Here is a 23,435-nt window from a genome sequence, read left to right on the forward strand (position 1 = left end):
TGGTCTCAAATATATCATTCTGTCAATTAAACTACTCTACAGCCCACACAACACCTGAATACTGTGTAGGAGGTATAGTGCTGCCAAACAGCAGGCACAAATCAAAGGAGAGGTTTTGCCACAATATTTTGTTGAGTTATGGGATGTTCAAACTACCAGCAGTTTACATGAGTTCATTGATGAAAAAATTCATAAAAATCACTGAAATGACTGATGGTTGCTAAAACATAAAGATACCATCTGTGGCTTGGCACATCCCATACCTCGTTGAGGACTGGGGAACCACTATTTTTTTATTCTGTTCCTACATACTTCACTGCTGGGCCTTGTGGACAACATAAAATAGAAAACAACCATAATGAGGCCAATCTCATCTTATAATGACACTTCAATGACAACTAAATGCAAACATCATTAAACAGAGACAATTCTTGCTCCACACCCCCAGACAAGTGAGGTTAAACCAGCAGGATCTTACACAGGACAAGCGTTCATCTCTGGCTCTGCTGCTTCCTCAGGTTTGCTGTTCAGTCAAGTCTCAGTAATTCAGAGCAGAGACACAGTCCAAAGCAATCAGCTCTCAGCCAGGAAATCCCCCCAATGTCAAGAGCATAAATCTCCCAGCCCACGCAGAGCTTTGCATTCCTGCAGCACATGGGGCCCTGAGGAACAGCAGTGCTGGAGCAGCTCTGCTCCAGCATCCTTCAGCTGCTACATCTCCTCTGTTTGCCCCTGCTCCCTTTGGGGCTACTGAGGATTTCTTTAGTATTCCAGAAAAAGCCTGAGTGGATCTTCTGCACTGCCCCAGAGCCCGTGCCAGGTGCTGCAGGAGGGGCTGGTAGCTTTCTTACTTGGCTGGCTTTGAGGACAGTCAATCCCTGAGCAGTGCCAGCAAACCCTGTAATTTTGCCTCATTATGCTCTAATGAAGCAGAATGGGACAGAGCTTCCATTTAGTGGTGTTCTTTTCTGACAAGGCTGAGAAATGTCATCTGTCACTGAGCAAAGAAGTTCAGAGGACTCAGCTAAGTTAAGGTTCTTCCTGTTCAAATCAGTTCTTTAGAAGCAAGAGGCTCCTACCACACACACCAAAAAAAAAAAAAAAAGGTCCTTCCAAGCTCCTTGTGCCTTTCACCAAAGATTTTCACTGCCATATTTACAAGTAGGTCAGACTTAGTTTGTAGTTTGCAGCTTCAGTGGGGGAAAGAGCTCTGGTACCTGGTCCTGGATATGGACTATAACTTTTAAATCTAAGAGAGGCCATTCATGATGCAGGACCATGAGAGACAGGTCTCACTGCCTGCCTTGGCCTCAGCTGTGATGCAGAGCATGGAAAGAGAAGTGGAAGCCCAGTGTAGAACCACAGAAAAATCTTCATATGGCTCCACTACCAGGTTTCTTTCCACTACAGCTGCCCAGGGCTATTTGTTGGGGGATAGACTAGCTGGTTTTTTCTCACGTGATTACAGCCTTAAAGAGGGAAATGGATGGTAAAATATGTGCACTGTCTCCTCACATGGAGAAAAAGAATGCTTGTGTGTATCCTCTTACTGGAAAAAAAAGCCCACAGCATACTCATGGAGCACCTCAGCCAATCTGAGCTAACCCTGCCTGAATTTCAAAGTTATTTATAGTTATTAGCAGACTTCTGAAAAATAAACTACACCAGCAAAGCTCGTTTTTGGGTTTGCCTCAATAAGATGGGATGCACAGGGTGATGCATGTGTTTGGAACCTGAAAAGTTTTATACCACTTTCAGTCTAAAGGGAGGCCTGACTTTGCCCTGTCTAAATGAGAGCCCAGCTGTGAGCCTCAGTCTTACCAAGTCCTGTGAGTGCTGAGGCAGTGAAACAGAGACTTCCTAAAGCTGAGTGAGACAATCTCAACCAAAAACATTGAGAAGGAGGCACTGGTATCCTCACATGCTGGACATGTATTGTAGATGTGAGAACTCAATTAGGCACAGCAGGATTTGACCTGGCTCCCTCATCTTAAGAAAATGTCCTAAATTCTGAATTTTCACTATTCTGAGGTAGGACAAGCTGATTATCATGTTCTGTAGATTTTCCCAGAAATGCCATTGTTGCTGAAAATGGTGTGAAAATTCCCATAGAAACCCTTCAGCTCAGGTGTATGAGTTTTCTTTGTTTTCTAGTAAAAATCCATCTTACTGGAAAATTCCCAGTCTTGTCTCAGCATTATCCTTATAATTTTCACCCATGGAAACACAGCTGCAGGTGCATTTTGTTTTCCAGAGCTGGGCACAAAGGAACCAGTGCCCATAAGAGGCACAAATTATCTTCCCCTATAACTGAGGACAGAAAACTACACTTACAGTAATTTGTAGGTACAAAAGAAGAAAGTATTTTTAAAAAGGAATGAAAAAGTCAAGGCCCTGTTTCATAGCAGGGATCTCTCAGGTTCAAATGCATATTCAGAGTGTGAAAGGGCACAGAGGAGGGAAAGGAGAAGGCATGGGTGAGAAAGAAAAGTACCTTCAAGCAATTTAAAGCTGTGTCAGGAAAGCAGGAAAGAAAGCTGAGAAGGTAAAAGACATTGTGTAGAGCTGTATGATATTAAATTAACTCCTTGCCCTTGATATCTGCTACTGACCAAAGGGATGAGCACAGAAATGTTCTATAGCTGAGCCTACAAAAATTCTATCAGATTTACTGCCTTTGTGAGGTTCTTTCATTCTAATCATAAAAGTAGCAAAATTCTGCTCATCCTACCACTTTTAAGCCATGGCACTTGGGATGTTGGAAAGCCCAGCTCCTGAGTGAGTGCCAAAGAATCCACGTAGCAGTCCAAGCCCATGAGCTTGGATGTGGGATGTGGGATCTGACATGGATTGTTCAAACCAAAACCAAGGTGGGCCAGTCTATGATGGTGTCATAGAATCATGGAATGGCCTGGGAGGCCTGGCTGCCTCCCTGGTGCTGTCATGTCCTCAGGCAGAGCACCCTTGGCAGCAGTGCTTCAGCTTCCCCCCAAGAAGCAGCTCTTGTGTTGCTGTACTTGCTATAGCATTGAGGGATGCACGGATAGCTTTGTCCTATAGCCCAGAACCTTTGTGAGCAGGCAGACCTCAGTCAAATCCCTGCTCAGCTGCCTTTTCTCCAAACTGCAGCTGAGTTTCAGCCTTTTGCTCCATCCCCTTGCCTTCAGCTGTCTTCCTCTGCACCTTCTCCAGCTCCACCAGGTCCCCACTCTGACACATCAAAGCTCAGATGAATTGTGCTAGGTTTGTCCTGCAAGAGCCTTCAGACACATGTGACAGAAGGACACTGTGCAAATTATGAGTCACACAGCCCTGGCTGATACAATTTGGAGACCAAGAATTATCATCCCTAACTCATAACATATTGTATATCAATTATTCCATAATTAATAAACGTTTCCTCATTTGTTTGTTTTAATTTCTGCAATCTGTTCATGAATAGTTTGTGAATATAAATAGTACAAAATCCAGGGAACAAATTGTGCATGGAATTATCTACTGAGCTCCCTTTGCCATGAGTTTCTTGCCCTTGTTTTAGTTAAATTGTCACTCTAATTTCTTGCATATTCCTTGTTTTTAATCACAACCTTGCAAGAATCCCCTGGAAATACCTTGCTTGCCTGTTCCTAACAAAACAGATCAACTTGCAGCTGGATTTAAATACAGTTGATGAGAAAAGCAACATTTCATTGTTTCATCTAACTACCCCCTTCTCTTTGTTTCCTTCCACTGTGGACTCTCTAGTTAGCAGAATATTTCCTACAGCAGAAAAAAGCCATCAGGCCTTTGGTCAGACTCCAGCTCTGCTAGGAAAGCTGTTGTGCTGATGGACCAAATTCTCCCAGCTCCACCCTTTTCCTCTGTCCTCTCTTGCCATCACCTCAGCACTCAGCATTCCCATGATCCCAGGCACCCAAGTGGATTTGCAGACCCAAGTCCTGTATCCCGTAGTCAAGAGAGAGAGCTGTACCAGGGGATTACAGTATCCAGTAATCTAGAAATTAATTGGAACTGTTGTGTCATATATAAAATATGACAATCTCCTAAGCCATATGTACAATTTATTAATGATGGTTGAGATGGGAGAAGATAAACTGATTATATAGATATTCATGCTCTAGAGCCCTGAATGATCTAAAGTGTCAGAAGCACTGAAATTTCATCTAATTCCATAGATCTAAATAGCTCAGGATTGTTTTAATTGGGTTATGTATTTAGTTTAAATGAGCATAAGATGGCTCTAAGTAGTCCCTGAATAATAAGATTAACAAAGGAGATGGATTGAAACCAGAACCAGAACCATTTGTGTAACACTTCCCAGTCAGGGACTTTTGATTATATCCCCATCATCCCCACTTTGGATTCTGCAAACAAAAATCTGGCATATGCTGTCATATGCAAACAGGGCCCCAGGTTCAGGGCTTTGACTGGTAAAACCATGTTTGTATGCAAGATGTGGCAGGTCCTAGGAGGGCTGGGGACACATGCTAAGCTTTGGCTGGCTCCCTCTGATCCCTTGATCTCAGTGGTCTCTGAAATGAAACGTGCCACAGGGAACACTTTTGCCAGCTTTTTCCCATTCACTTAATTGCTAACAAAATGTGTGCCTCCACTCTGGATGCTGTGAGACCAGGACAATGACAATGACAAAACCAAGGGGCCATCAGTAAGCACTACTGAGCTTCCCTCTCCAAAATTTATTCTGTTACCACATAAATAAAACAGAAAAAAAAAAAAAAAACCCAACATTGATTTTTTCCATTCTGTCTCTTTCTGGGAATGAACATATGGAAAAACACCAGTCATCATAAGAGGTGAATGAAATATCCCTCCATTGCCATTAAGTCCAGGGAATACAGACAGTGAGAGTCACACAGGGGAGGACTTGGTGTTGCAGACAATGGAAATGCCATTTATCCAGGCTTTAATGCATAGGAAACTTCCATAAGGAATAAAAAACAGAATCACCCACATTACAGGGTCTGCCCAGGATCACCCTAAGTCTAACATCAGTTTTGCTAGGAGCATTGGTATTTCCAAAAGAAGATTTATTTTCCTCTAGAAACAGGTTTTTAGACTAAATAGAAATATTTGTTTAAAGTTTTAGGAAGGCATGTTGGTTTTGCTTAATACATGAACAAACTCTGAAAAAAATGTTTGATTTTAAACTGAAAAAAAAATTGTTTTCAAGTTTTTGTTTAAATATTTTGCAGGACAGAAATTATGTCTGAACAGCTGTTTTTATCAGATCAGAGTCAGCTTGAGCATTGTATGTCTACCAATAAAGACAAATTTGCAACTTAGTATAATTCCTCTCAGAGGAGTTTATATAAACTCCTGCCAAAACCCACTCTGTAACTATGTCCATCCAAGTGATGCACTTTCCCCTTATGATTTCCACAGCTCAAGGACATTTAGTCTGAGTAAAGACTAAATGCTTTCTGCAGGGCCATGATGGTGAGTAAATACACTGGGAAAATTCCACTCTTCTCTACAGCCAAGTTGTTCATTCTCTCACTTCTAAGCTGTATTTTTCTAAAGATTGGTTTCTGATGTTTTCTAACCATCCTTTATTTCCATAGGACACTGAAGTGAATTATTTCACTTCTGTGCTTCCAGGAAAAGCCAGCAGGAAGCCCTTTGTTTCCCTTTCTTCCTCCTTTGTGCTAAGGGGATTTATTTAATACAGCTGGGAGGTCAGGCCCCCGAGGTCTATTTGTACGTAATTCTACAACTGCCTTGCATTATAAAAGAATGCAAATGCAATATGTATTGACTCTATGGGTCACAGTGGCACATCTTGTTTGGGGAAATATTGAAGTTATCTGTAAGTACATAAATAAGGGAGTGCACTGAAGTATGCTGTATTTACAGGGTGCCTCTGCCTTAGTTAATAACACAGAAAAAACCAGCTGATCAAAATCAGAATACAAATGGCATAAATTTGAGGGAATTACAAGGAGATAACTCAGATTTAAATCCTTTGATTAAAGGGGACACAATTTAGCAAGTTGAGTCCTGTAGCCATGTAAATGAGAGCAGGGCTTTTTATTGGACCTATTTGTTTTGGTAATTGTTTTTCATGGAGCAGCTCTACTCAAAATTCAGCCTTTCATCTCTCCTTAAAAAACACTCTGTAGCTTTTTTTGAAGTGACATTATTATTTTGATGAATCCTGCTAGAAACTAAAGCAGGATTACAAAACCAGAACTGCAATAAAGGATACTGGGTACTTAGGGAGAGGTGAAACCTCACTTTGACTAAATTGTAATTTGGACTATTTCTTCCAGTCAGCTAGGAATTGTGGACCTAACTAAAATGAAGAATCTCTTGCTGATTTTGAGGGGGCTTGGGTTAAACAATACTGCTGAGATCTAACACTAGAGAAGCCTATAGAAATTTGCCTCCCTTGACCATAGGATAATGTTTCCTTTAGGAAAAATTGTACTAAGTGATAGTGATTAACATCTACAAAAAGACCTTACTAACCAGTGCAGAATGAGAAGATTACTGAGCTTTGAAATTTCTTGCCAAAAGATACTGCCAAAGTCTCACATGAATTTAAGGGGAGGCTGGACAGGTCCAAGGGAAAAAAAAGATCAATGGAGGGTTGTATCTAGAAATTGTTATCTATTTGTAGAAATTAGTAGGAATGTGCAGTCAGTTCAGGAGGCTGAGTATCTAGAGACTCTGACTGCATCATGTATGTTTGCCCTTTTCTTGTAGTACTCCTTGGGAATTTACTCTTGTATATGGGTTATGACAGATTTTTAACCTGAGCAATGCAGCCACTCTTTACAGATTTTTTATGTCTTTATACTATGATTGATCAGTAGGAAGCCCAAGAAAGGTTCCCAAGAGGATCCTGAGGCCTGTCCCAGGACAGACAGTGTTTCCTTGGCCTGAGGAAGGATGATCTGTGTGTAGTCCCACCATGCCCTGGAATGAGAGTTCCTCTTTTATTCTCTGACATCCCAATCTAGCTCGGCACAAATTAATGACCTAGCAAACAGCTCACATAGATGACAGCAGCAATGAGACAGATTGTTGATTTCCCACCAGAGACGTCAAAATTCACTCTCTATTTGGAGCTGGCTGAACAATAAACTTCTCTTACACAAAAGGAAATGCTGTGGAATAAACATAATCCAAGACATTAATGCATAATTAGAATAAGTCATTAATGTTATGTTGAGTCAAACTGCCATGTAACCTTGGTGTGGGTTTACAGATTCCATTAATTTAACTCCTAATTGCACATTTTTCCCTGAATGAAATAAATCCTGTTTCTTCCCATTTATCCTGGTGAAAATACGAAGCTGTAAAGTCACCCATTTAATAGTGCTCAAACATTGTTTTTATATTTGCATAAAGTCAACATGCAATGCAAGGCTTTTTCCAGAGGAAGGGTTCTCAGAAAAGGTGAGGTTCAAGACAGGCCAGAGCTCAGGCAGGACCTGCAAAGCTGGACTTGGGTGCTGTGGTGTGTGTGTAAAACCACAGAAAGTGACAGTAATTATCTCAGTTACTGGAACCTGGATCAGGTATTGATCCAACAGGAGCACTAACAGGCTCCTTTACTCACCCTTTATTCAGTATAATAGGATGACTCCACAAATGGGATCCTTTTGTTCACAGAGTTGTAAGATGGACTATCTCCACCAGCACTGATGTGTTGAAATTCATCCAACAATCCAGAACATAATTTATCTGCCAAACACAAAAAGATGTTAAGATAAGCTTGTCCCTTTTCCATTTGCTCTCTCATATTCATTGATCTCATAAATTAAATGTCTTTTCTGTATTTTGGCATGCCCATGAAGCATCTCCCAAGGATTTCTGTGGCAGGCTGAGGACTCTAAAGTGACTTACCCAATACCTTTCTTAAGGTTGTCATCTGAATTGTCATACATATTGTTCTTGCAGATAGAAATACTTACAAGTAACTCTATTGACAGGTAGAACTTTCAAACTGATTTTTAGAACTGACTGTGGTGAAATAAGAGTCAACATTAATAGGAGTGGTGATATGTTTTTTTTTTCCTTTGGAAACCACATGAAAACCAGAAGGAGACTGGCCAGAAAATGCTTAGCTTCACTCTTGAGTAGTCATGTTTACATTATGTAGGAATAGTTCATCTCATTTCACGTTCACTGGGGAAGCCACTTCTTGAATTGTACTCTCCAATAATTGAGGAGATGTGCAGGATTAGATCAGGATTTATAATGAGGAGAGAGCAGCCCTAAGGCAGATGCTCTTAAGCAGAGCTATAATTTACTGACAACCTTATCTAAGATATGGTCAGTCAATAAGAAAGCCTCAGAGGGTGCAGGGTAGCCACAGTGTCAATCAACCTACTGATTTCTTCATAAAGAATACCAGCTGGTTACTAAACCACAGGGGCCAGAAAATAAAAATGAAGAGTTAGAATAATGATTTATTTAAAGTGGGAAACCAGGAAAATAGCTTGAAATCTATTTCAGTTAATCGCTTGCTTTGCTGTCATTACCCCATTACTATTTGTAGCAGAATTGGTGACAAGAGACTCAGCTGAAATTCTACACTGATTCAGCTGAAATGGACCTATTGTGCTCCTACTGTGCCTTCACTACCCATTGCTGAAGGCTCTGATACAGCATTCCCCATATTTTCTTTCTTGATTTACACAATACACTAATACACAACCCAGCTTCTCAGCCATGGCTGGAAGCACAAGCTATGTCTCTGCTTTCCCCTGGGATTCTATTCCATTTACTTTGTCTCTTCAGCTTCTTCCCACAGTTCTCCCCATGTGTCTGGAGGACGAAGACTCCCATGATGAATGACTCACTGAGAAAGAATCAGAGAGACTTTGAACTTATTTTAGCACAATTTCCCCCCATAGGAAGAATGACCCCATAAGTCCCAACTGCATGCAGGACTAGAGATAATCCAGGCAGAATTTTATGGTGTGACTGCCTAAAATGGGCCTGAGCCAGCTGGAGATGCCATGTGTTGATCACAGACCCAGTTCTGAGGTGAACATGCACTCCAGTGTTCAACCTGCCTGTTGCTGGGACAGTGAGAACTGACTCCTGTTCCCAGAGCTGCTACTAGCCCAGTGTGTTAGGTTGGAAGTCTCGATCATCCCTTCCACTTCTCTAAATCATCTGCCATCCTGTGGCTTTTTTTGTATTTATGGAAATTATGGAACACCACAGCAGCTTGGCTATATTAAGGATTTCTAGGTGCTCAGCAACTGTTGTGCTATGATAAATTAGACTAACCTGCCCATGCAAGGGGATTTTCGTACATTCAAAACTATTTTGGCATGGACCCACCAGTTCTGCAGAGGCTGCACAGAAGGTCTGAGATGCTGAGCTTGATCAAGACACTCTGCTTGGCACAGCATAACCTATATTCATGGATTTCTACATAGGGAATCCCACATAGAAATATAGGGAACTCAATGCCTAGAGAGTCAACCTTTTGCTTTAGATATCAAAGGTGAGCAGGTGTGGGTTTCTTTCTTTTTTTCACTTTATTTTTAGGCATGGTGATTTCTAATTCTCTTATTAACTTCAACTAGGGTCGGAAGTTAAAAATTTAGTTTATAATTTCTAAATTAAACATGCTTATATATTCTGATGATGGGCATGCTGCAAACACTATGGTCATTGATCAGCTTAATTTTCCTCCTATCAGATTGCTAGGAGGAAAAATTAACTCTATCCCAGCCAAAACCAGGACATGTTGTTAGGTTCAACTAGTACTTTGAGATCCTGTGATGGAAGATGCTGTAGAGTCTTGGTCCATGTGTTTGATCCTCTGCAAGTGTGTACACAGCCCATTGAAAGTCCCCAGAGTGCAATCATTACTGCACAAAAGACAGAAATAAAGTTACTTGTCCCTTGCAATTTCCATGTACTTTATGGTTTAGAGCACAGAGAATATATACCCATCTTTCCTTTTGTGAAGGAAAGAGCACTTGATTATTTCTGGTAGTGGGAAATGAGATGAGATTGTCTGTTCCAATTGCTGTAGGGCCATCCCAAGTACAGCCTGCTAACAGCCTGTCATCCTGGGTAAATAAACCAGCTTGGGAATGGAAAAATTTGCCCAGCCTGCACAACAGTCCAGATGTGTCCTGGCTGGAGGCAGGGACAGACCTCCTCAGAGGCTTTGTCTCACGTTTTTCTGCATCTCCAGCTATTACAGCTGTGTTTTCACAGACTTTCCTGTGTCATCCCTGGGAAGACAGCTGGCTGTGTCTTTTTAGGCCCAGTAAAAGCAAAATTCCTCGTGATCTCCATAGGAGCAGGAGCAGCATCAAAGCCGTCATCAGGCTTTGTTGCTTTATCTCATCTAAGAGGCTGACAGGAATACAGGCTCAGTCTAAACTAACTTGAGGGCTGTGGCAATTTTAGCAGTGGCTTAATTAGCTGCATGAGGCTTTCTGTGTCAGACATCACTCTAGAGAAGTCCAGTGGGGAGGAATTATGGTATCATTACTTGCAGCATATCAAGGCTTTGGCCTTTCAGAGGATGCCAGTGATGTGTTGTTGAGTGTTAAAATGTTCTGCATTACAACCCTGAGCCCATCTGTAATGTATGTTTGAGGATCTGATTTCCCCAGAACAGTGCCATGGAATGCTAGGCCCTGTGTATCTGTATTTTACATAGGATGTGTATCCATATTTTACATAGGATGTGTATCCTTTCCACAGATGCTGTGTCCTTCAGGATCAAACTGACATGTAGGCTCAGAGGTTTTGGTGCCTGCTTCCCTATGCCAGTGCCAGGGGTACAGTTTGTATTACTACAATGATGTAAGATCACTATAATGGCATGAGAAGGGAAGCAAAGGCATATAAAAATGGCAAGATTAGGAGAGAAGGTGGCCAGAAAAGCACAATCCCAGCATATCTATAATTTTCTGACTTAATCTTATGAGACCTTGAGGTTCTAGAGGTCAAGATCAAAATTTATCTGAAGATGAACCTCACTTAGTGTCTTCTATCTGCAAGTTCAAATGGTGTCAGTAAGGAAGTCAGAGTTATTTTCTCTGTTCTATTAGACCAAAACCCGAGGCAAAATGACTTATTTCAGGTTGCCCAGAGAGTCAGTAGTGGAGGCAATATGAGAAGCTGGGTCTTAAGTCCTAGAAGAGGGAATGCAGAACAGCTTTTCAGAGCTCAGACTACAGGCAAGGATAAAATCAGCCTCAAAAAAAGTAATCAAATTAAATTCTGCTTTTGGAAGGTAAATTAAATCCCCCCCTTTTTTTTTTTTTTTTTTTTTTTTTTTTTTTTTTTCTGCAGCCTGGGGAATGAGCATGTTTTAGATCCAACTGTGTAACATTAATCACTATATGGAATATTTCAGCCAAAGGTCATCCCCAGGGGGCCAACTATTAACATATGGGATTTATCTGTCTACTTCTTCCATAAAGATGCAGTGTGCTGGATAATTAAACTTCTGAGTGCCAGTGTGGAGTGTAGTTTGTTTTTTTCCACTGCTCTTTGTGATTCGATCCAGAACCATTTCCTTTCACTGTATGTTCAGAAGGGGAGGAAGCAAAGGTGGCATCCTGATCTTCATTATTAATACACAGGAAAACTTGGAGGAAATCCCTTTTATGCCCCTGGCTTTGTGTAAAGAAAACCCTGCAAGCTCCAAAGTCATATTGTTCAGCTCCTATATATATGTTCTTCTATGTGCATAGCAGATGTTTCTTCAAATACTTAACTGATGTTTCTGCAGAATTATGGTATGGAAAAACACTCATAGCAACCTGCATTCTCGTTGATTTACTTCTATTAAATTAAAAACCTAGGGAAAAAAATTACATTTAAAGCAACTACAGAGGAATAAAGAAAACCACAGCATCCTGGGATTCAAGTAAGTGCTTCCCCACATTATATGGAATAAAAATCCTGGTGTACAGGCAGCACTCAACTCCTGTTTGCAAAGGGGAGCAGGAGGACACAGGGAGGAATTTTGCCACTCTGAGTGAAGAAATTACACAAAGCTAAAGATATTCTGAGGAAGGCATCTAGCTGAAGCTGGTCAGGTACTGCCTTTTACAACCACCAGAAGCACTTACAAAGCAATCAGTTCAGTTCCAATACAGACACTTAGGGTAGGGTACAAATCTCTCTCTGAGGATACCCACCTCTTGCCCAGCCTTCATGACCTGCTTAGGCGAAATGCCTGCTTGCAGACAGCTAAAACTAAGCAAGGGGAATCCCACAGCAGCTGACTCCACTTGTGTCTGCCCTTGTAAAATACTCTACTTTGTTTCTGTTACAGTAAAATTGTTATTACTAATATTTAAGGTTATAATGTGGTAACACTCAAAGGCCAGGTATGGTGCAGGCACAGCATAAAATGCAATTCCCTGCCTAACAAAGAGGGATTTAAATTAAAGGATGATTTTCTTCAGTTTGACTAAAAAAAATTACAAACAGCAACAGGCAATTAAAATACATAATACTTGATTAATGAGATACCAGAATGCCAAAGTACATATTACAAATGTCCTGTGATGTTCATATGATAGAATGTTTACGCACTCTTGGCTATAATATTAACAAGAAGGGAATTTTTAAAATATTAAGTATTTCCAGTAAATCATTCTGTCTAAAGTGCAGCCAGTTTATTATTTTTTTTATTCCAACACACTGCTTTTAATTGAAAACAAACCGGTAATGTTTTACATTTATATATTATTTTTCATCTAGGAAGATCCCTGAGGCTTTTTGAGTGCTTTCTAGAGTTTCAGTACCCACAGTGTCAGGGAGAGAAGGATTGTCATGAGTAAAATGCAGTTGTGGCCACTTTTCTTCATCACGTGAACCATGGACTGTAATTTTCATGTGGTCAAAAGTCAAGAGGCATATACGAAGTGCCTTAAAGAAAGGAGAGGAATTCCAGGAATCTGAGTGGTTCACAGATGGGAGACAATGCTGACCACTGGTGTGTTCCTCTCTTAGGGGCTGCATCTGAGCTGGATTGACTCATTTCCCCGCCAGGGGTCTGAGGTACCAGGCAGCTCTTGCACTAAAGCCAGGCAATGTGATGACTCAATTTACCCCTTAAATTGCTTGTGAGATGTTTGACTCAGACCTATCATTTGACCACTGTCTTTTATGAGGCACCAAGTGAGGAATTAAGACAACAGGATAACAGGTTGATCTCAGCCATTGCTGGTCTTCAGGTGTGTCCTTGGTGAGTTGCTTCAACTTTCTGCCCCTCCAGAATCTTCCCCTTTCTCCCCTTTCCCCTTCCCCTTTCTTCTGTCTAGCAATATTTTTAACGTCTGGATACAGCCATGGCAGCTTAGGGGCTGCACAGCATTACAGTAATTTCACAAAGCACAAGATAATTCTGTATGTGTATGGACTTTGCTAAATTTACATCTCCCAATGATGCTCTATAACCACACACTTAAAGTGAATGTAACTCTGGAACAAAACACCATGAAAAATGTCCATGCTCCTTTGACAAGCCATGGCAAGAGACACAGAGTTTTTTGGTAATTTTGCCTCAGAAAAGTGTTAAATTCCATTTAAAGGTGTGGATGTGCAGGATCTGCTGGGAAGGCTGTACATATCACAACAAAATACCTGTCTGAACCAAGGAAGAGTTGGGAAACACTGAGGTAACGTGTCAGATTTCAGAGCAGGGACAAGTGCCTGTGCAGTGTCTAAGGCAAAAGAGATAAAAAGTCTTGATCAGGGCTACTACTAAGTGTCCTTAGAATACAAATTGTTAAGGCTTGCATACAGAAATTATATGGAGAGGTCTGTAAGGTCAAGAATGCAAAAGATAGGGAAATCCAGCCTTCTGCTGGCCTTGCAGTTAATTGTATTTCGTTGCTGTTTGCAATTTTCTGGCCATAAACTACTTCCCCCTCCCATGCTTCAGATGGAGGGTTGCTCACAGACCAGGGAACTAATTAATATTTATACTGTCTCGTTCATCCAGGCACATCATTTTACCATATGTATTTAAAAAGAATCAATTTTTATGGGGTTTTCTCCATACAGTATCCATGAGCACCACATATAGAACAACTATATCTCATAACACTTCTGTAAAGGAAAGAGTGCTGGGGAATGAGGCTGCCTATTGCCACGGCTGACACCGTGAACATGGACAACACAAATGGTTGCCCAGATCGGCATGTCACGGGGGGCTTTTGAAGGAGCATTTAGTATTTTTTAACATTTCATTTCTTCACAGGACAGCTCTGATTGTGTATGCAGGTGTTTGGCAGCAGGCTTGAATTGAGCCACATGTGACAAATGGCCACTGGTGCCCTGGATTTCATCTATTTCCAAGGTTTCTCCTAGTGGAAGAACAGCTGCACACCAAGACCTGAACAGGCTTTTAGTACGTACCAGGATTTCAGCCCTGCCTCCCAGAAAACGTGTTTCTCCAACTCGCTCGCTGCCATTCCCATGCTGGGGCAGAGGGTTATTTAGGATAAATTCGGTGGAAATAGCACCATCTACTGAGCACCCAACACTGTCCCTGCTGGGACCTCGGGCTGGGGGTTTTCCAGGGGAAAGGTCTGTCACCACAGCCCAAGGGATGCTGAATGCTTAGGTCCTCAAATTACTGAGCTCCTCAGATCAGGCTGAAGCTTTCCATCCTTGAGGTGACTCCAGTGGCTGTGCTGTGACTCAAGTCATCTGTTTCGAAGAAACGCAAAATAATCCCAGTGATAAATACACAAACGAAATCTATTTAATCCCAGTGTGTACCGCAGTGTAAACATACACCTCATCCCCAAATGTCTTTGTTTGGGGGAGTCTGTGCACACTGTGCCGTGTCCCAGATTCTTTCTCTTTTCCCCATCGTATAATGCTCGCTCGGAGACAGATTTTGGGTACGCTGAACACGTGCTGGCCGGCTGGCCGTGACCTCCTGACCCTTAACTTGGATGGGGACCTTAATTCCTACAGAATGGACGGTGAGAGCATCCACAGGGACAGGGATACGGGAAGGAACCCCTCGGGAAAGTTACAGGCAGGCACGGCTGGGAATTCTTTTCCACGGAATGAGGCGGCTCCCGAAGGTGAGCCCCGGCAGGAGTTTGAGAACACCCGCGGCTGCCCCACGCGCGATGTCCGTCCCGGCCACAGACCGCCACACAGGCCCAGTTTTTCCCCCGTTTCCCTCGGGATTTCCCCCCCTGCCATCCCCGGCACCCCGGATTTTTCCACGCCTGACAACAAAGGAGGCGGCGGGGCGGGCGCGGCGGTGACTCAGCGCGGGGCCCGCCCCCGGCCCGCCCCGCCGCTCCCCTCAGGCGCGGCCGGGCCGGTCCGCGCGTGTGGCGGGGCCGGGCGGGCACTCGCGGCAGCGGGCGGGCGGCGGCCGCTGCTCTCGGCCCTCTCAGCTCCTCCTGCCCTCGGCCCCCGCGCTGCCGGGCGGGCAGAGCCGCCCCGCCGAGGTAGGTGCTGTGTCTGCTCGGCACACAAAGGCGATGGCGCGGGATATCCCAGCCCCGGGGCGCTGAGGGACGGCGGCTCCCGGGGAAGAGAGGAGGGAGCGGCGGGTCGCTGCTGGGGGCACCGCGCCTTCCCTCGGGAAGGGAAACACGGGGAGTTCGTCGTGGCTCTGCATGAACCAAAAAGGGTGCCCGGGTGTGCTGCCGGTCCCTGTTCGTGTGTCCGTGGGGTGTTCGGGTGTTCGTGTGGGCAGCTTTGATCCTCGGTGACTCTGGCAGCCGTGGGAGCGCCCCATAGCACCGCGGGTGCAGGCTGGCAGGACTGGGGGAGTGGGACGGGGAGAGGAGTTGGAAAAGCAAATAAAAATGGTAAATATTTTTTTTTTTCCTATACGTAAAATGAGCATTCAGAGCAGCTGAACTTCTGGTGTGGGCAGTGGATGTCTTCTTACGGATCTTTAAACCGAGTAGAAGCTGGGAGCGGGACAAGCCCCGAGGAGCTGCTGCTCCTGTGCTCCCACCGCTCCCACCTGGGTCTGTCAAACTTTCCCTCCCGGACCCCGGGAAGTCAAATGTCCCGGTTTTCCTGGGCATTGGCTTAAAAGGCTGCGAAGCTGGCCAGGGAAATGGAGAAACGCGTTGTGGGGGTGCATAAGGGGAAGGGGTGCAGAGCTCTGTGTGCCTGAACTACTTGTTTGCTTCAGCCACTGAATTTTTTCATAGCTCAATGAGTTCTGGCATAAATTGATACTAGGCAAATGTGGTGTACGGCTGTGGCTGGCATTGGAGCAGAATCTGGCCCTGTAAGCCCAGGGCATGCTTGTGGCAAATTCGGGAGAAAGACAGAAACATGTGAACTTGTGGGATTTCGTTGAGAATTCATATGGCCAAACCAAAATGTAACAAAAGGAGGAAAAGATGTTTCTGTGTGAGGGCAGTGTGGTCGCAGGGTATAGTTTATGGTGGGAGTATTGTTGAATAACTCTGGCAAGTGGAGCTGCTCAGTGTTGTGGTACATCTGTGTGTGCACTGAGTCCTGTAGCACCACTCAGGACATTCAACTTTCGTTGACTTGGCAGAGGACTGTAGAAGGATGTTGCTGGAAATGAGAATGATTGCTTTTGGATCTGGTGGGCAATTTGGAAGGCATTTAAACTGTCTTTAATTTCCTTGTGATATGAACAGGACACTGGGAATCTGTTGCTTTATTGATTGATGTTTTCCTATGGAGAGACAGTGTGTGCTATGAATGTGATGGCTGCTTTTTTGGTGTCAGTGATATTTGCTTGGGGACAATAAACAATTGTTTGCTGAGCTTTATTATAAAGAACCAAAAATGTCCCATATCTCCTGAAACAAAGCCTTTTCTGTCTTAATGCAACTGTAGGCCAATTTCACGCTTGGTGTAGTTCCACTGATGATGGTGGAGTTTTGCCAGGGATGGTTTTGGCAGGTGAAATGTCACTTTGGTGTCCATAATGCTCAAGAATATTGTCACTATATTTCTTCAGCACTTGAGTAGTGTTAATTAAAATGGCATGCTGATACTTCCCAAAAGTTAGAAGTGGGAGAATCATCTCATCAGGTCCTCATGATATTTTCCCACTTGATTTCTCCTTTCTGCTTCAGATCTCATATCCCTTAATTTATTCTCTTCCTTCTTTTTCAGTCTTAGCATCTTTTTTCTCTCTTCAAAATTAAGAAGTTTCTCTGAAGTCCAGTTCACCTCCAAGCATTTAAAGGGTTTGAGACCGTGTTGAACCGTGCACCACCCCTGCACGACTGGGTAAGTGAGGAGCTCCGTGGCAGCTGCAGGGGAGATCTTTCTCACATTCACTCTCCTTCCCAACCTGATTTGTGTGGTGGCTCTGCTCAGCGTGTTTGCTGAAGTGGCAGATTGTTTGTCAGAGTCACACAGTGGAACAGCCTGGCTTGAGAGAGAGTGATGGACTGGGCTGGGGGTGGGGGAGTCTCTCAATTTTTACACAGCTGCCCATACTCAGGGCATTGAGAAACTGGTTTTTAGAACATTCCTTCATCATTTCAGTAAGGGCAGGGAAATTACCTAAAAATTGGGGCAGAAGGCTTTTTTTTTTACCTAAAAATGGGGAAAGAGAGAAGAAATAATCATGTTTGCTAGCCGTGGGAAGAAGAGTGGAACTGTTAAACAAGTAGTTGGCTCTAACAGAGCTTTGGCTCTATCAAAGTTTTAAAGAAAATATTTTATTGAATAAAGCTATGTTATCTTTGTACGCGGTTAACAGTATTAAATACATGTGGCCAACTCTTAATCTGTTCTGGGACTGTGGTAGTTGTAAACAGAGCCAGTTTCAGTGCTCAGCTTCTGCTGAGCCGTTTTGTATCTGACATCTCTGTGCTTTACAACTTTGATCTATTTGCATCTCCTAAGAGCCCAAAGAGAGCATGTCTGACACAGCTCAGGGCTGATACCATTCTGACAAAGTATCAAAGAGCAAGATACATCCACCAGCTCACTGTGAAAGGGAAGAAAATGCTTAATGCTTCTTCAAGTCAGTTATTAGTCTAAAGTTTGCTCTGGTTTGGCCAGACCTGGCGTGTTTTTCACTGTCAGTGAAGTATGGTTTGCAGCACAACATAATGTTGCAAAGGGCCTGCAACTCTTCTGTGTTTACTTAAAAGCCATGTAAGTCAGGGTTTTGATGTTTTGTTTTGACATAAGACAGTGGAAAGAGAATCATTTCACATGCTAACCTGAAAATAAAGCTGCAAATTTGATAGGAAAAACCATATTTTTATGAGAAAGATAAATTATCTGTTTAGAACTACATTTATCGGTGATACTTCCACTTCCATGTCTTGCATGCTCTTGCCAGGCTTATCTCTTCGAATGCTTAATTTATATTAATCCTTCTAAAACCATGCTGAAGTGGAATACCATGTGGGGAAGACACATTCCCTTTGCAGATGGGGAATAAAAGTACAAGCAAGAAAATGAGTGTCTGTGACCACACAGGAACTGCGTAGTGGTGGAAGAACTTGAACTCATGTGTCCTGAGCTGTCAGCTAGTGTTGAAATGAAAGTGCTGTCCTTGCCAGAAGGAGTGGGAGAAGAGGTACAGCCCAAAAGGCGCAGTGTGAAAACTGGTTGGGTCACCTGGCTGTGATGTACTCAGTGGTTGACTGCTCTTCCACCACAACCATGCTGGTCTTTGTTAGACTGTGGAAAACAGAAGGGTTTTGTAGTGATAAGTACTTAAACGAAGAGACAGCATGCACAGGAGAGAAGAGAAAAAGGAAAGGGACGTTTTTCTTCTCCTTTCTATACCTGCCTTCAAACAGTGGGTGCTGTTAATGATGGGTCTCTGGCTGGGTCTTTGGGGAGGTCCTTCATCTGTCCCACTGTACAGTTGTCTGTGAGCAGGTGCCAGCAGAAGGGAAGAGGAGACTTTGCAGGGCCAGGTGGGTCAAGGCAAGGCCAGACTGCCTTTCTGTAACCCCAGCAGCTGGGTGAGGTGGTTTGAGTGCAGATCCCCAGAGACAAGGCTTGTGCTTTTTTTTTTCTAAAAGTGTTTTCTAAAGGGGTGGCTGCTCTTGATTGTGATACGCATAGACACTCGGGTAGCTGCTCTTCTCACCTGGCTGCTTTTCTGCTTTGGTTAATTGGTGTGAAGGGCTGTGGGTATTGCATGACAGCAGGGAGTGGCCTGTGGCAGTTCTCCTGTGGCACAAATCTTACGGGGCTGTATGAGCAGGGAGCAATGGTGTCTGCAAAAAAGGAAGGATGTGGTCTTTTCTTCCATTTTCTGTGTAACTCGAAGAACTGGAGCTTACCTGCTACCTCTCTTCTCTGTCACTTTGGGAAAACTGAAGTGTTTTTCCTTGTAGCAGTGTGTTTGGTGCGTAATGGTTATAATTGTGAAGTCGGTCCTGTTTGTAACTTTGGTTTCAACACAACTTTTTGTGCTGACAGCCTACTTCTTGTGCTTAGGCCAGTGCTGTAAGTTTTGTGCAATGAAGGGTGGGACTCTCACAGGTGGGAGAATAGTGTTTCCAAGCTGTGTCTATAAAACAATAAGTTGCAAAGATTTTGGAGCACTTGTGGGTAGTGCTGTCTGCTGGTTGTCACCTTTTAAAATAACTTTTGAAATCAGTATTTCCTCCACTGGTTTAGCTTGGGTGTGTAGCTGAAAAGGCAGGTTTTGTGGTGACTTGGTGCAGTTTGCTTGTAGCATAGATCTAGTTTGCAATGGAGTTTAGTGAGTCTTTAGTAGGTCTTCAGCTTGCTTAGCTGGGACAAGAATCCTAGTTTTATGATATCAGCAGGACCACAAATGCAATAACCTTTGCCTTGTTTAGCTTTATTTATCCTAGAAGCAAAACTCCTAGATTTGCTTGCATCTTTAAAATGTTTTTGACAACATGAAGGCAGAAGGTTGCCTTTTGTGCACATACATGCTCCTCATCAAGAGAGAAACAGTGCAGTCATTTAGGAACAGTGGGACAAATCCCTTTCATTTAGATGAGGACAATTTCTTTATTTTTACATTTATACTTCAATTTTTGGCAGCATGTGTGCTTTCAGGATGGGCTGTAAAACCTCTGCTGTCCTTTAGCAAATCTCAGCCATTTACATTTACAGCCTCTCTGTGTGAGCTGCATTAGAGTCCTGTAGAGAGCTTGTGATGACAAAGCATGAGAAGTGCTGCTGCTATGAGGGGTATTTTAATATCTAGTTGCTTGTGGTGGGATGGATCTCGTTTTTTACCTTGTACTGGAGAATTACTTTCCTTTCTTGTAAGCTATAGAGCTGAAACCCAGGAATGCTTCTGAAGGAGAAACTGCCTTCATGTTTGGCTTCATTTGAAGCACTCCCTTTGCTTTCTAGTATAATATATTTTAGTCAGGTGAAACTCAGTCTTGAAAATGTTGCTCTATAAAGGGGAACTCACTTTGAGCTTCTTTTCCTTACTTGATTAATATTTAGGGTTCTTCTGTGCCCCTTGAAGTATGTCTAGTTCACCATGCTTGTGCCCACTGGTGCTAACTACCTCAGCAGGTCAAGCAGTGTCTGCGCTGAAGGGGAGGCAAGCACTGCCCATCAAAGGTATTTCAATAGTCATGGCATTCAGTGGGTTGGCGAGAGGAGGATGATGATGGCAAATAACAGAACAATTCCTTTCATTCCTTGCCTGTACAGTGAGTGGGCATTTGTCAGACCTCATGTACATACACAGGCTTTTTTTTGTTCTGGTGCTAATAATAAATAGAGTTCACAGCTCCGAGTGGCCAGGACGATGTGACGAGAAGTGGGTCAAGACCATTCGTGTGTGCATAACTGCATTCCTAATCTAGGCCAGTGCATGTGCTGGATGCTTCTAAACAAGCTGAAAAGATTTCAGGGAAGTTGGAGTTTATGCTGTCAGCTGGATGCAGTGCACCTCTAGCTGACTGGAGCACTTAAGGACAGGGCTCAGAGTGAATAGTATGGAGCAGATTTGCATGTTAGAAGGACCACAGAGGTACAGCTTTACTGTTTAGAACCTCTGAAGAGTGAGTAGTTTAAGGCAAAGTAAATTTTCTTCTTCCTGGCAGAATGACTTGCTGAGCAGCCCTTTGAACATATGCACTACCCTGCTATTTGACTGAAATATGTCTCTGCTACCTCAGTTTCCTCTGAAGTGTCACTGGGCACAAAGATGACTTGCTGAATGTCTCATTGCATTGCTGCATGTCCTTCAGACTTGTTGCAATGGTTGAGCTCCTTGGGGCCTTTCAAGGAAGGGTGGATGCTTGGCCTCACCCTGAGATGCAGTTTGGAGCTTGGCTGATGGTAGAAGAAAACCAATTTTCATCTGAAACCACTGGGATTTGTTGAGTTTATTTTTGGAGAAAGTAGAGAGGAAGAGTTTGATTGGGTTATGATTTCTTTTATGGTTCTGTACTTAGGGTTTTTTTTTTTATCCTAGAGCTATTTGAGGTTACTTGTCCTTGAAGAAGATCTATGATATATAAGGCAAGCTGTAATACACTTTTTTAACTCTCATAATACCTGGCACATCACTGCTGCTCCCTGAAAACAGTCTGTCAGAAATTTATACACAAGTTTGGATGGGAATGGAGGTGAGGATAGGGAAAGAATCATGGTAGATTTGCTATTTTCATTCTCTGGGATTGTTTTGGTATCTAAAAGTAAACCAATCTATTCTCTTCCAAGCCTCAAGTACATTTGAGGCCATCCCTGTCTAACATGCAAAAGCAAACAAGTGCTGGGGATTGTGCCCAGGGTGTTGAGGGTGTGGGTAGTGGGCTTTGCCACACAAAGAGGTGACCTTTGGAAGGTGAGCGTGGCTTGCCTTGGCACTGTCCCACCATTCTCCTGTGTCCTTTGTCACAGTGAGCAGCCAGTGACACAGCACCTGATCAGAAGTGCTCAGGCACAGGGAGTCTGGTGTGTCTGGAAGGGAGCCCTGGCTGTGCAAGGGTTGTCTGTGAGTGGTTTGTTACCACAGATGGCAATTGTGGCAGCCAATGACTCTCCAAAGGTAATGTTAGCCTGCTCATTACTCTCTATTTATCTGTTTGTTCTTTCAAGTACAAGAAAGCTCAGTAAGTCACAGGCTTCTTACACAAAATATGAGCAAACAGTCTTCCATTTTCAAAAAATACATTGAAAGCAAACTTTGTAATTCAAGAAAATAATGTTTATGAAGAGCAGAAAGCATTTATCTCCTGATGTGAAACTAAATCCTGCTGAAAAGATTTCAAAAATATTATCTGAAGTATAGCAACTAGAAAGTCAAATTTGAAGCTTGTCCTGAAGACTGGAGTTGATGAGTGTCTGTCAGTCTTAGGTGGAGGATTTAATTTAAAAGGTCAAAGCAGTGTTACAGACGCCATTGTATCAAAACTCTCTTTTGGGGAAGCTCCACTCTGAGTTCTTGGGCCTGTCTTACTTTGTCTGCAGTTAATGACTGATTCATCTGGGCATAAAGAGGGAGAGCTTAGAGGCATCACCTGGCCTTGTTATATTCTACATCCTTCTCCTAATTGGGCAAAAGTGCAGTACCTTCTCAGTTTCCTCTATAAATGTAACTTACTGAGTGTGCAATGACTGGTTTGGTTTTGGTTTGTTGGTTGGGGTCTTTTTCAGAGTACTATGTAAGTGAAATAAAATAAATTTCCTTGCTTGAGGATTTGAGGACAAGTTAGCACATGAAGTTAAAAAATAAGTGTGCCAGCTATTGTTTTGTTTTCCAGTGGCCTGAGGGTCCTTCCCACTCATCACTGTTGTAAAGAGACAGTCTCTTCCCTGAAGAACTTAGAGTTTAAGTAAGGGAGTGTGTGAGTAGATATCAGAGACACAAAAAGGTGAAGTATGTCAGTGTGAGGGTTGAAGTGGAAAAAATTTTCTTGGAATTAATACAGCTGCTCTGATGGAGAGACAGATTTTTACTTAAACTTTCACTGTAGCATTATGTGTCTCTATAAAGCCTCTTCATTGCTCATGTTTATTGCACTACAGGAAGAAATTTTAGCACTGTAAGCTGCTCCAGAGGCTTCTATATAATTTTCAGCTGGTTAAGGCCTATTTTTTCTCTAAAGAAGCACTAAAAAAGCATCTTCTCAACCTTGGTACCTATTTCCAGGTAACTAATAGTATCAACAGATCCAAGACAATGTGTTCTTTAGCTAAATCCATTTGCCAGCTTCAGCCAAAAGTATTGCAGGGAGGAGAAACACTGGTCTATATAGTAAATAGAATTTTCAAAAAAAGCAGGGCTTAATACAAGTTAGACCAGTACTTTTTTCTGAGAAAATTTCCAGAACTGTCACTTTAGTTGTGCAATTTTAGAGCAGATGACTAAAACTGGGAGCCAGCTAAAAATGCAGTCAGGGGTCAGATAGATGAATGATACTGTGATACCTTTTCAAAGGAACTGGGAGAAGAATTTCAGGATGAGGAAGTATTTAAGTCCTGGGGGACTTCTTGAATGTTGTGGCAGTGGGCCATAT

The 23,435-nt window shown here is 42.9% G+C and overlaps 1 protein-coding gene across 4 annotated transcripts in view; it reads left to right on the forward strand.

Annotated features, from left to right (window-relative positions):
* Window positions 1–23,435, forward strand: part of FAM107B (family with sequence similarity 107 member B) — a 118,273-nt gene that overhangs the window by 44,640 nt on the left and 50,198 nt on the right. Inside the window, exons 1-2 of one of the 4 annotated variants that reach the window (XM_021531017.3) lie at window positions 15,289–15,443; window positions 17,110–17,226. The exons of 1 other annotated variant lie outside the window; for it this stretch is intronic. The gene's annotated coding sequence lies outside the window, so the exon portion shown is untranslated. Of the gene's footprint in view, window positions 1–15,288; window positions 15,444–17,109; window positions 17,227–23,435 lie in introns of those variants that run through there. 2 more of the 4 variants (XM_085569590.1, XM_085569589.1) reach the window with 2 other exon arrangements.

Source organism: Lonchura striata, chromosome 1A, assembly GCF_050655825.1.
Source record: "Lonchura striata isolate lonStrDom1 chromosome 1A, ASM5065582v1, whole genome shotgun sequence".
NCBI classification, from domain to species: Eukaryota; Metazoa; Chordata; class Aves; order Passeriformes; family Estrildidae; genus Lonchura; species Lonchura striata.